Genomic DNA, 15,000 nt, shown 5'->3' on the forward strand with positions numbered 1-15,000 from the left:
TTTAAAAGAGCAAAAAACAGGGCATGCATTCAACAAGACTGAGCACCTAATGGACCTTAACTAGGCACAGTTTGATACATTGTAGACACACAACAATCAACTTTACAACAACCAACATACCTTTGTCCATGGAACATCTCATAAGTTGATTTAAAATTAAATCTCGACGAACCATAGAAAACGCATAAAGCCAGTCAGCAGTTGAAGCTCCTGGATATGCAACATACCTGACTCTAATGACACATAGTGTATCACTTATACTAGATCCCAAGAACTCAGACCCTACTAACACATAAGCGTACAGTTTCATGTTCCTATTTCTAGCATGCTATGCAACACCATTGACAACCTTCACATGGAACTCAAGTTATACAAAGCATGCAACAGTTTTCCAAAGGGGGAAAAAAAAAAGATAGAGTGATCTATTTAGCCAAATACAGATCCCATGATGATTCAAAACCTCTTAACTAACTTCAATCCAATCACACAAGTATACAATAGGCACACATACTAGTTTTGATTGTAGACATGCAAGACAGTTCAAGGCAAATAGAGTTCATACTGTTGGGTGTGCGAACAAAGTACCACATTGGTAGGCGAAAAAAAAGGAGCTACTTATAAGGAATTTGATACTCTAATGTTGTGAAGACCTTTTGGAAAAAACCGTAACGCTTGGCCCCAAAGGACAATATCACATCATGTTAAGAGTATCTTTAGGGCCGTTTGTGGTACAATCGTATCGAGACGATGGTTTGGCGGGATAAGTATGAAGATGTCAGAGTGTGGCGTGGGGGCCGACTTATGCCCATCTATGGGCCGGTTTACGACCTTCACCCGTAGCTTTGAAGACGCATTCATAGCCTTGGCCTTTAGTGACCAGAAATACTCTAACGATATGGGTGACACACGACATGTGACGAATCTCGACCCGTGAGATAATGAGCCACGTGGAACTTGTTCGAGGAGATTGTTGGGTGTGCGAACAAAGTACCACGTTGATTAGAAAATAAAAAGAGAAAGCCCTTATAAGAAGTTGGATACTCTTAATGATGTGAGGCCTTTTGGAGAAAACCGTGAGGGCTTGGCTCAAAGCGGACAATATCACATCATGTTAAGAGTATCTTTGGGCCGTTTAGCCAACACATACAAATCAAACACTAACTAGATATGATTTTAAACCATGGCTACTATATTCTGCCTAACAGAGATTTACTCATTAAGCAAATGCAAGATAATCACATAAGGCTTAGGCTAGTTCATATGCAAAACAGGATCCTTAACAGGTATACTACACTTCTAATCTATCATCCTACTAGATCTTGATGAAAAAGAGCTTGAAACCAACTAAACATACACAACAGTGATTCAATGTTTTAAAGACAAGGTTCAGTTGGTAATAGAATATATGCCTATTTAAACTAACAATATCACTAAGTTGCTTGCATGATCAGGCTTTAACAGTGGACTAATCAATATGGTTGTAGACTAAGCTATATCAAATATCCCAAAGCAAATTATACACAAATAATAGGACCAAAGGCTAACAGCATCTAGTTATGCTATACCACTACAAATTAATGTACATATCTAACTAAAAAAAAACTAACTGAACATGCTAATCACGTATTAAACTTAAATAAAACACATAATTAACACTTAAGCAATGCAAAACTAGATGCTAGACACGCTCTTGTACCAATCTATAAGACTCTACTAGACGCGCTCTTGTATTATAGACCGGGTCAACTAGGGCTCTGATACCAACTTGTCATGACCCATTTCGAATAAGTCGCGCGGGCGCTTACCTTTTCCACCTCAGTAAGCAAAACCTCAACCCAACGATAAGTAAGGACATAAATAAATAAATAAATCAAGCGGAAGAGAATAATTACGTAAGTCTCATAATAATATATAATAGAAATAGTGCGGAAATAAGAAAAATACCCCCACGGTCTAGTCTAAGCCATACAAGAACATCTAAATGGAATTATACAAGTCTGAAATATAATAATTATACATCAATCTGTCTATGTCTCAAAGTAGAAAAGTAAGACATTACAATAAGAGGAGTCTTCAAGGCGGTGAACGGCTCGTGCTTACCCTGAAAACTCGATGCTAAGCTGATGGAGACTATCATCCACGGGACACGAAAGGAAGACTGACACAGTACTGCATTCATAAAAAAGAATGCGCAAAGCGGAAATCGATGAAATCAATAGTACTAGTAGGTATCACTCGGCAGAGCTAAGTATAGCTAAAATAATTATTACAATAAAGTAGGATAGGCATATAAATCAACAAGTATAAGTCCAACACTGATCGAGGAATCCAGTATCCGTCATCACAGGTTGAAAGTTTCTAAAACCCAAAAGTATGACAAGTCTCAATATATATTCAATCCGAAAATCAACAACACAAGTACAACACCGAATCATCACAATATAAGCCATGATGCAATGCAATGCAGTGTACACATGTACTTCGAACGAAAGTATCGACGTCTCGGTAGCACAACCCAAGGTGACTCGCGAAGTCTAAGTCCTACTCATCCCGAATCTTTGTCCAATAGATAGATGAGACCCAAATCTTTGCCCACGGGGGTTCTCGCGGCCGCCTTGGGGACCGCGAGTCTATGCACTCACTTAATCACGATGCTCGGACTAACATCGAATATTGGACTCTCACATCACTCGTATTTAAAAACCGAGCTAAGCTCATCACAATGTTTAACCAAGTACCAACAGTGTATCAACAGTATATCATACAAAATGAGAATGAGTGCAATGCATGTGGCAACATTAAGAATCAGCTCAATATCACAAGTACCAACATGGGTACGCCAACAACTTATCAATGTCACAAGTACCAACATGGGTACGCCGACAATATCATCAACAACTACACGAAAAATCACAGACTCTATCATCATATCAACATCAAAAGTAAGATACCACCATATCACAATTAAGATGTAACAATAATTCCCAATATCCACTAATAACACGTGGCATCAAGCTAACACAATAGATCAATCAAGTCACAACACAACGGGCTGGCTAGCCCCAATCACGCAACAGGGCCCAACCTAAGGAAATATCCAACCCAATTTTATACCCGAAGGTTTACATGCTTTCTCCAATAATATAATCTAAAAATATGCTTCGCTACATGAAGTCTCACCAAGGGTAAGCCATAACCTATAAGGCACCGAGCAATATCGCCAACAATCACACCTTAGCCTTTCCTTTCCTTGAGCCTCGAGATCAAGAAAATCTATTCATATTCGAAATCTAGATTAGAAATCATGAAGATCGATACCTATATTGCTATCATTCAAATTGGGTCAAAACCAACCCTAGAATTTGGGGAAACGGGGCCCACAAGGGCAAAACGGGAAATTCAAGAGTAAATTATCCAATTAAACATTAGGTGATCAAAACCCATCAACTAATTGCTAAATTAATTCAAGGATTCATCCAATTTCAAAATCCAAGCAAAACCCCCAATTTTAGTATAAACCCTAACTCTTAAATTCAAGAATTCATCACTAATCATGGAAGGTATATGATTAATAACCTTTGATACATCATAATCTAGCATAAACCCAATCAATTTCATCATTTAAAGCAACTTAGGAAGTCTAACCAATTTTATGAATTTCTCAAGAAAGACATATTAAACCCACTTTCATGAAAAAACCCAATTTCCTACTTAGAAATCATGGATTAAAGCTTAAACTAAGGGAATGAATCAAAGGAAAATACTTAGATTATGGTTTAGACCTTGCCCCATGGAAGAAACTTGAAGAATCACCTTGAATTCTCCCAAACCCAAACTTTCAAGATGAGAAAAACTCAAACAAAATTAATAGCCAAAAATGCCCAGTTGTTCTGCCTCGTTTCTTATGCCAAACAATCCCAAAACTCTTTTTTGATCCTCCAATGGATTCCTTGTGAAATTCCAGTCAAGTTAGGCTTTGAATCACTCAATTTTGACCTTATAATGAAGGAGATATGTTAATTTCAATATTTAGAATAGTGCAGATTTTTAAATACGAATTTAGTGACAATTTCGTAATTAATCTGAAAAATCTGGCAACCCAATTCTAAGTAAAATGACCATAAATCCCTCATACGATGTCGAAACTTGATGATTTCAGTTGCTATGGTTCCAAAATTAAGAATGACCAAAGAGTACTGTCAAAAAAGAATGCATACTTCACTATTTAGGGCCCGTTTTGGTCATAAATACTGGAAAATTTTATTTTTTTTGGAATTTTTTTGAAGTTGGAGTTGGAGTTGTGTTTGGTAGTTTTTTTGAAATTGTAGTTTTTGGTGAAATGTAGTGTAAAAAAGTAGAAAATTTTTGAAAAAGCAAGTTTTCTTTTTTTGAAACTCTCCTACAACTTCCGGAAAAAGTGAATAATTTTTTTTATGGCCAAACGCTAAAAGTAAAAAAAGTGAAAAAAATTTCCGGAAAAAAAATGAATAAGTTTTATGGCCAAATGCCCACTTATATTCTACTTCTGAGATTAAACAAATCAAGATGGAAATTCAATTAATTGTGGTTGAAAAATATTATGAAAACAATTACCAAAGTTTCATGTTCATATTAACAATAGTAGTAAAACAAATAAACTGAAGTTTTTTTCATATCACGTTTCAATATTTTGAAACTTTATATGGGGGAGTAATTAAATAGTAAGTAGAGTATAATATAGCAGTAAAAATTGATCCACAGAATGTTAACCTGCTTAACAAAAAACATCAATAATTACATGTGTAACAAGATGGCTCTCAATTATATTGCTTCTTGAATGTGAAAGTAATCTTCACAAGATAATTATTGCGTGTTTGATTAATTAAACAAACAGTGTGGCCGCTATCTGTCAAATACCAATAGTCTCCGCAAATATTTCCTAGTATAAAATCTTATATCAGATTGAAGTAACGCTGTGCCACTGGCAAGTTAAATTATCTTGCTGATGACTAAAGAAATGTTTATTCCTTTCTTAATTTTGTCTCATTATTGATTAAAATAACACTTGTAGAGAAATCTTATACCTCATTATTGATTTTGTTTAACACTTAACAAAGATAAAACTAACTAGAAAGCGGGTAAAATGATCAATGGCCACAAATATGGATACAAAGAAAATTGCCCTCAAGGAACGATCCAATGTATTTCACGATTCTACAATTAAGAGTGAGTTTACGCTAATTAGATAATGATTTCTAAAATCTCATCAAAAGTCTCTCGACCAAATTGATAAATATCATTACTAAGCTTTCTCAAGCCTTAGAATGTAGAAAATATGAACAATCAATATAATCATAAGTAACTTTCCTATCTCTAGCTCAAGTTATTAGATGAGGTTTAAAGCCCCAAATTCTTGTTAATTAATCTTTCCCAATCTCAATCTTCCTCTCTCGAGCTCAAATCGAAACAAATGGACGGGTCTTAGGGTTAGCTAATTCCTTAAGAAACATTAAAGAACAAGATTAATTAAAACAACAGTAACTCACTTCATTAGCAATAAAAATCATTCAATACATAAGCAAAAGAAGAGTTTAATCCAACACTTTAATCATAGAATATTTCCATAAACAAGATTCAAGTGAAGAAAATAAATACTACACACTTAGATATTCATTACAAAGCAAGGAATCAAAGAAATAGAGAAAAGTTTAAGAAAGTTCTCACCCCAATCTTCAACCCCAAAGTGTGGTGCAAAAACCCTAGCCTCCAAAAATTGTGCTTTCCGCCAAAGATGAGTTTTCCCCTGAGCTGTGGTCGAGTTTTATTTGGTTTGGCATAAAAAAAACGTGAAATTCCAAAACTGCCCGAACTTGCCCAGAATTACTTCATTGCGATCTCGGCCGGGTCCCACGAGATCGCAAAAGGTTTGACACGCGCGCCTCGCGCGATTAACAGTCCACGTCGCGAACGCCGGGCGAGCATTTCTTTGAGAGTTTGATGTCAAGATTGAGAGAGGAGCCCGAAATAAAGGATTTGATAGAAATGGTGGAATTCTAGGAACGAAGCTATCTCTTTACTCAACCACCACCATGTGTATATAAAGCAGAAGTGGTTGAATTCTATAAGAATACCTTTCATGATAATGTCCGCCTTAATAGTGAATGCGACAGAAAGGTGTGCTTACTAAGTCGACACTTGGAAAATCTTGGGAGTAAAAACAAGAAGATCGAGAGTCAGAATATACAGATCTCCGAATCCTAGAAAGTCATTGTTAAAGCTGAGAGGGTCACAACAACAAATTTCCTGTCTCGAAAAAGAGTGAGCGAAGCCCCAGCATCGATGAGTTTTCGAGCTAGCGGGGTTTTTGCCAAGGATAGAGGGGTGATCTACCATCACGGTAGGAAACCTAGGTCTAATGAAAGCTCCTACATTTTTTTTTAATCAATCAACTTTCCGGCCATTATGATCGAGAGAATGAGGAATGTGGTGCAAATTGTGCAAAGAGGCCCCGGTCTCCCATATGGATTTTTCTTAACGAAATCCCTTGCACACTTAATGTAGTTAATCCGGTAGAGACGCCAGACTAAGGACCATGTGTTCTCTGACCCACGCATGAGTGTGAGCTCGAGGCTGCCGGGGGCTAAGTACTGAAGTCCAAATCCTCGCCCACCCTAATCGAAGCTCAAGAAGTCGCCAGTGTATGATCAAAACAACTTAAGAAGGAAAATGCCTTTCCGAAAGCCCAGCGGGCGGAACGACCGAAAGAACCAGATTCCGAGCAAGAAGTAGAAGAAGAAATTGAGAGAAGCTACGGGCAGAGAGGGATCAGTTAGGAAATCAAGTGGACGCACTAAGAGATGAGATGATAAAGGATCATCAAGCCCATAGAAATTGACCTATACTTGCTTCGGCCCTCTGTCTCTACACTCTCAAAAATTTCTAGCCCAAATCTCTTTTAAAAATTGTCACTGTTTGGTTTGCGTATTTGCGGTTTAACTTTATTTTGTGCATGCTGCATTGATAACTATATGTGTCTTTGACTTTTCTATTGGCATGTTGTTATTGTTCTCGCATTATTGCTAGCTTGCTTTCCCTATCTTACTCATGTTATGTTGCCCTGGCTGCGGTTAATATATCTTAACTTCTTCTTAGCTATGTTTTAATCTTTTTGATGATGCCAAAAGGGGGAAGATATAATTGAGAGGTAAAATTGAACTGAGTTGAACATGCGGTGATTAAGGGGGAAGACAAATGTGAATCGAACTAAACTTGCGGTGATTAAGGAAGACATGTTGAATAATCATTGTGTTGAAAATTCACAACTATGGGAAAATGTGTTGAACGAGGGGAAGAACTAAAAGATTGATATGTGATAACATTGTGGCAATTTTTTTCTCCAGAGCTTGAATTAGTATTATGTTGCTAACATGTTGTAGTACCTTGACAATGATGGGGGCCGTATTTCGCCGCAGGAACAAGTAAGAGGCTAGTTCTCGTGAACATTAGTCTATAAGTTTGTCATCATCATAAATGGAGAAATGATAGTTCCAAGTGCATTCTGTTTTGATAATTGTCAAGCGTTTTAACCGGGATAGAGACACAGTACGTACTTTTCCTGCTTTCTCTCATGTACCTTGCAACTGGCCTCGTAAAGAGAACAACTATAAAAGCGGAAGCCACTGCGCTGCATACAAGTACAGGCGTGAGTCAGCTTGGCCATGCTTTAGGTCAAAATGAATGAGTGGTCTCTATCCATCCCACTCCCCGCTATATATGTTACATGCATGGTACATATTTAAAGATCACTTGAAAAATCTAATCTAACTTGTGCAAAAGCTGCCGCTACAAGAATTCAAGTGATCGCAGACTCTCAAGCTGAAGAACCAGATCCTGATATGAGTTTAGTCTATGTTCTTTTGGTTGTTGTAAATCTTTATTCGTTTGTGCTTAAATTGTAAACCTACTTTTCTGTGTTAAGAAGCTGCTTTTAGGTGTTTTGAGAAGCTGCTTTTAGGTGTTTTGAAAAGTCTCAAAGTGTACTTCGCTGAATCAGTTTCCGCAAGTTTTCAAAATGTACACTAGGCTGAAGTTAGTGTAGGTATATCGGGGTCCTTGGCTAGAGTTAGTCAAATTGAGGTGGTTCTGATTGGAGTATTGCAAGTGTGGAGGGACTACGGGGGTTAGTTCCTAGGTTGCAAAAGCTTATTGTAAGGGTTCATAGGTTGCAAAAGCGTTATTGTAAGGGTGAGGGATTATGGGAGTTAATTCTTGGCTTATGATAGAGTGTTAACCTAAAGTTGCTCGGTTAGTGGAGGTGAAATCCTACTGGGGTAGGTCGTGATTTTTAATCCCTTGAACAAGGAGTTTTCTGGGGTAAAATCGTGCCTTCTTTACTTATCAATACCGCATAAAGGGAACCGGTACATAACGAGGTTCTCTCGCCATTATTTGGTGGACGCACAACCTATAATACTTAGGTTAGAACCTTTACACAGATTAACCTAATGAACTTATAAAGATATTAATAAATAATAATTCAAGTACATTAATAAAGTAAACTGAATTTGAAATTATACCTGAATATAATTCTAGAACGGATCTAAGCACATATGAGCTCAATAAAGAAGAAAAATTTTGGAGGTTTAAAAAAAATAGAGAGAAAAGATAAGGAGAGGAACATATAACGTGAGACATATTTAAATGTAAAGTGAAGACCTAATAAATGCTTCATGATTAAAAAAAAATGGCTCCAAAGTTCTCTAAATTTTATCAAAATGTAAGAGGAAAAGATAATCTAGAAGGTACTCCCTCCGGTCTATATTAAATAGTGTTTTTAGCTTGGACAAACCTCTTTAAAAATTCACTCACCTCTAAGAAGTAAGAGATATTTTACTGTACTAATTAAATAGTCCCTATTTAATATGATTTTTTTGATTTTGTAAAACTCACTTGTTGAAATAAGAGAAAATTTAAAAGAAACAAAAAAAGAACAAACTTTTGATTAAGTAAAATATTATTTATTTTGGACCAAATATAAAAATTTAAAAACACCATATAATATTACGGCTAAGAGAAATCTAATAAAGGGGCGTAAGAAATCCTTAAAACAGCTAGGCAAGTACAAATGTACAATACACACCAATTATAATAGCCCACACAATAGTATTAGAAAATAAGTGTTGGCCGCTAAGCCAAATGTTGCTACCAAACGCACACGCAAGTATACACAGTCGTACAAGTAATACAGGATTTTTAAGTCCAGATATCGTACTCACAGAGACTTATGATTAATTATTTACTGAATTAAACGATACTAATTATCTACACAAGAAGTAAAATCTCAAGATATAATGATTAACTAACTAAAAATAAAACAAAACAAGTAATGAACCAACCAAGCAGATGGATTTTTACCTGACAGATGTGACCTGCGCTAGCGACCACTAACAATCTTGTCGAGTCTTCAAATCGTTCTACCCATGGGTTACTATAATGTTGATTTAACTTTATGATATTCTTCGAACTACTCATGTTCGTAAATGCTACTATAACACCTATATTCTATTGGCCGCTGTATAAAACAAGTATAACACATTTTTTTTCTCTATAACCAACTAAGTAGGGCTAAGGGGTATATCTCTATCCTCAGTAGCGAAACGATAATATCGAACAAACTCAATTTATTCTTATTACGTACGTGAATTCACTCTCTCAAGTCCAATTCACGCACCACAGATAGTGTCTAACTATTCGTCAAATAATCAAACAATTAAGCACAAGAATAAATAAGCAACCCAAAGATGGAAATTCAATAGATATAAACAATAATCAATTGTCAACTTTCATGTTTCTATCAAAACCTTAGCACAAAAGAGTTTAACTCCACATAGACATGGAAGAAAAATAACAAATCATTCGAATAAAAATGTAAATAATTATTCTGAGAGAAGAGAAGGTAAAATCATAATACTACGCTTCTCCATTTTAGGCAGGCTGAAATCTCCCAGTACCAAAATTAATAACTCTCTAATTTTCTCTAAAAAAAAAAAAAAACCCCCGTAAATATGATTTATAAAGATCTAAAGATCTGAACTTTTAAAAATCAAATCCAACTCGAAAAAAAAAAAATTGCGGGCTGCACCTCCTGCGCGTCGCGCAAGTGGTTCGCACAGCCAAATAATAATTAGAGACGGCCAATTTCAGCGATGCCTTTGCGATGCAGTGAAATATTGTGTGCCAGTATGTTGCAGTAAGTTTTTCTCCTTTTTTCAATCCTTTCCTTCTTCCTTTCCTTATTGTTTTTTGTCTTCAAATTAGGAGACAATTTTAGTAGTGGATCTCCCATGTGTCTCTTTCCTTCTTTTTCTTTTCCAATTCGTTTCTTTGCTCCAAATCTCTTAATTTTTACATCGACTTATCCTATATAATAAAAATATAATATTAACAAATTATTATAATTAATGTTTCGAAAAGATGATTAATAGTTCTAGAATGTGAGATAATAATGACTAAATATATGCATTTTGGCCGAATATCAACAAATGCATCAGCTGCCACGTGCAAATCATCAACCAACTGAAATGATTCACAATGTTCCCATTTACTCCTGTGAAGACTTCACTAAATTACTCTTAATTAAATAGTAGAAATATCTTTTTAATATGATTTCTTGATATGTAAAACTCATTATTGAATAAGAGTAAATTGAAGGGGGAAAAAAAAGTACTTTTTTGCATGCGGAAAATATTTATTTTGGACAATGTAACGATTAAAACCACTATATAATATGTACGAAAGAAAGAAATCTAATGAAAGGGAAAAAGAGACCTTAAACAATTACTACAATATAGACCAATTATAATGGCCCACGCAACAGTAGTATTCAGATATGAATGATATGTGGCGGCAAAGCCAATTGAAGAAGTAGCCACGTGTAATTCATCAAAGCATTGAAATTTTTCACAATATTCCAAATTTGACCCTGTGAGAACGATAAAGTCATAAAAATTTCAAGTGGGAGTAAAAAGGATAAAAATTCATGTGAGGTCTACAAATATAAAAATTAAATATATTTATCAAATTAATTATGTCAACCTACGTAAAAGTGAAATAAAGTTGGGGCAAAAATAAACACAGAACAATGATATCCTATCAAAAAGGGTTTGAAAAATATCTAAATTTATTGGAAACATGCTTGGGTACATGAAATAATAAATAGCAAATTCAAGGGCAATTTGAAAGAGCAAACCATTTTAGTTGGATCAACCAAATAGTTACAATGTAATTAAGTACTACAATACTCATTACGTTGTCTCTTATATATAGTTGTAAAAGTAATATAAATGGTATAGTATAGTTCTTCTTTTAATATAGTAATCTATTAGATAATTTTATATTAAAAAAGCGCGCACGTAAATTTGATAAATTAACTATCATACTTCGGAATTCATTTTTCGATTAAGATGGAAGGGTTATTATTTACATTTTTGATAAATTTTAAAAGTATTTAACAATGATATATTTTAACAAGTTTAATAGTAATATTTTCAAATAAAAAATTCAAATATGTGCGAGTATTCTTTGTAGAACAACAACTGCTACTAGAGATTAGAAAGAAAAAATATATATAAGTCGGCTAAAAATGAGTGAGTTCGAGAATTGGAGAAGCAACAGAACCTGGTTTCAGTATTCACTGAACTGACTGGTTTATCCGAAATCACATCATTTAGAACTAAGGACGGCCAATCTTGCTTGAAGTAAGATAATTGAAGGGAATCTAAAAGAATGACCAAGACTACTGTAAAAAAAGAACGCATGCTTCACTATTTATATTCTACTTCCAAGATTAAACAAACCAAGATGGAAATTTAATTAACTTGGTTGAAAAATATTATGAAAACAATTACCAAAGTTTCATGTTCTTATTAACCATAGTAGTAGAATAAATAAATTGAAGTTATTTCGTATCACGTTTCAATCTTTTGATACTTTATATGGGGGAGTAATTAAATAGTAAGTAGAGTATAATATAGCAGTAAAAATTGATCCACAGAATGTTAACCCTTGCTTAACAAAAAACGTCAATAATCACATGTGTAACAAGATGGCTCTTAATTATATTGCTTCTAGAATGTGAAATTAATCTTCATAAGATAATTATTACGTTTTTGCAAATAAAACAAATAGCGTGGGCGGCTATCTGTCAAATACCAACAGTCTCCCCAAATATTTCCTAGCATAAAATCTTATATCAGATTGAAGTAACGCTGTGCCAATGAAAAAAATTAAATTATCTTGCTGATGACTAAAGAAATGTCTATTCCTTTCTTAATTTTGTCTCATTATTGATTAAAAATAACACTTGTACAGAAAACTTAGATCTCATTATTGATTAAAATAACACTTTTTTGTTTAGCACTTAACAAAGATAAAACTAACTAGAAAGCGGGTAAAATGATCAATGGCCACAAGTAATTTATCTCTTGGTACCTTACCTCCACATAGAGAACAAACAGAAGCCGAGCCACTACGCACACAAGTATAGATAGGGCCGAGTTCGCCCATGCTTTAGGTTAAAATGAATGAAGGCGGTCTCTATCAATCCCACATGCTCCCATTATATATACAACATGGTGGTACATATTCAGCATCACTCAAAAATCTAATTTGATGCAAAAATTTTGCCAGCAATAATTCAAGTGATCCACTCTCAAGTCAAGAACGAGATCCCGATATGAGTTTAGTCTATGTTTTTTGGTTGTTGTAAATCTTTATTCGTTTGTGCTTAAATTGTAAACCTACTTTTCCTTGTGATAAGAAGTTGCTTGTAGGTGTTTTGAAAAGTCTCAAAGTGTACTTGCTGGAATTGTGTTTCCGCAAGCTTTTCAGTGGTACACTAGGCTAGAGTTAGTGTAGGTATATCAGTGGTCCTTGGCTAGAGTTAGTCAAGTGGAGGTGCTTGCAATTGGAGTATTGCAAGTGTGGAGGGACTACGGGGGTTAGTTCCTAGGTTGCAAAAGCGTTATTGTAAGGGTGGGGGATAATGGGAGTTTACTCCTAGCTTATGATAGAGTGTTAAGCTAAAGTTGCTCGGTTAGTGGAGGTGAAATCCTACTGGGGTATGTCGTGATTTTAAATCCCTTGAACAAGGAGTTTTTCACAGTAAATTTGTGCCTTCGTTACTTACTGCACTGCATAAAGGAATTGGCACACAACCAAGTCTCTCATATATTATTCGGTGGACGCACAACCTATAACACTTAGGTTAGAACCTTTACACATATTAACCAAATGAACTTTTAAAGATATTAATGAATAATTCAAATACATTAATAAAGTAAATTGAATTTGAAATTATACCTGATTATAATTCTAGAAAGGATCTAAGCACATATGAGCTCAATCAAGAAGAAAAATTTTGGAGGTTAAAAAAAATAGAGAGAAAAGATAAGGAGAGGAACGTACAACGTGAGACATATTTAAATGTAAAGTGAAGACATATTTAAATGTAAAGTGAAGACTTAATAAATGCTTCATGATTAAAAAATATGGCTCCAAAGTTCTCTAAATTTTACCAAAATGTAAGTGGAAAAAATAATCTAAAAGTTACTCCCTCCGGTCTATATTAAATAGTTTTCTTAGCTTGGACAAACCTCTTAAAAAAATCACTCACTTCTAAGAAGTAAGAGATCTTTTAGTGTACTAATTAAATAGTCCCTTTTTAATATGGGTTTCTTTTATTTTGTAAAACTCACTTATTGAAATAACAGAAAGTTTAAAAGAAACAAAAAAAGAACGAAATTTTTATTAAGTACAATATTATTTATTTTGGACTAAATATAAAATTTTTAAAAACACCATATAATATTACCGGCGAGAGAAATCTAATAAAGGGCAGAAGAAATCCTTAAAAGTTAATACACACCAATTAAAATAGCCCACATAATAATATTAGAAAACAAGTGCCGGCCGCTAAGCCAAATGTTGCTCCCAAATGCACATGTAAGTATACGCAGTCGTACAAGTAATATAGGATTTTTAAGTCCAGGTATCGTACCCACAGAGACTTATGATTAACTATTTACTGAATTAAACGATACTAATTATCTACACAAGAAGTAAAATCTCAAGATATAATGATTAACTAACTAAAAATAACATAAACAAACAATGAACTTTAACCAAGAAGGAGCTGATTTTTATCGAGGGACGAGATAGATCTAGGGCTATGACCACTAATAATGTAGGTGATGACGAATATTTGGAATTGATTGTATTGTCTTGTACTTGTTGGTTTATGTGCTTCTCTGCTTTATTATCTGAATTGTGTTAGCTATGCTTAGTCGGTCGATGATGCCTACCGACCGTTGTTGTTTACCGACTTCCGCACTTGTCGCATTCTTTTATGAATGCGAGTATCGTGCCCTGATCCACTCTTGACGCATGGCTAATCATCCCTTGACTTTCTCTTGAGTTTCCGTGGTGAGCAATGGCTGCTGTTGCCGCCTTTGAAGACTTTCTACATTTATGTCCTATTCTATTCGGGGAACATAGACACTTTATGTATTAGTATTCGTATTGTATTATTCACGCTGGATGCTCTTGTGTTATTCATACTAGACGCGGGGGTGTTTATTCATTCATTTCGCATATATATATATATATATATATCGTGAGACTTACTTATTTATTCCACTCCATTGCGTAATTTCATTATTTTATGTATTTATTCATTGTTGGGTTAAGAGTTCGCTTACCGAGGTGGGAAGGTAAGTGCCCGCACGACTTAGGCAAAATAGGTCGTGACATTTTCACACTCTTTAATCTTTTTAAAATTATTTCTGATCTTCTTATTATAATTAAGTTGTATACGGTGACATTGGTAATTCCATAATAAGTAGTAACAAAACACACTATGTACGTCCATCTTAATTGCATAATGAATGACTTGCAAACTTGCCCACCAGTTAGAGCATATGAAATTTGGTTGAGAAAAATTTATATAAGCATATGATATTCATA

This window comes from Lycium ferocissimum, chromosome 9 (genome assembly GCF_029784015.1).
Source record: "Lycium ferocissimum isolate CSIRO_LF1 chromosome 9, AGI_CSIRO_Lferr_CH_V1, whole genome shotgun sequence".
Taxonomy (NCBI): domain Eukaryota; kingdom Viridiplantae; phylum Streptophyta; class Magnoliopsida; order Solanales; family Solanaceae; genus Lycium; species Lycium ferocissimum.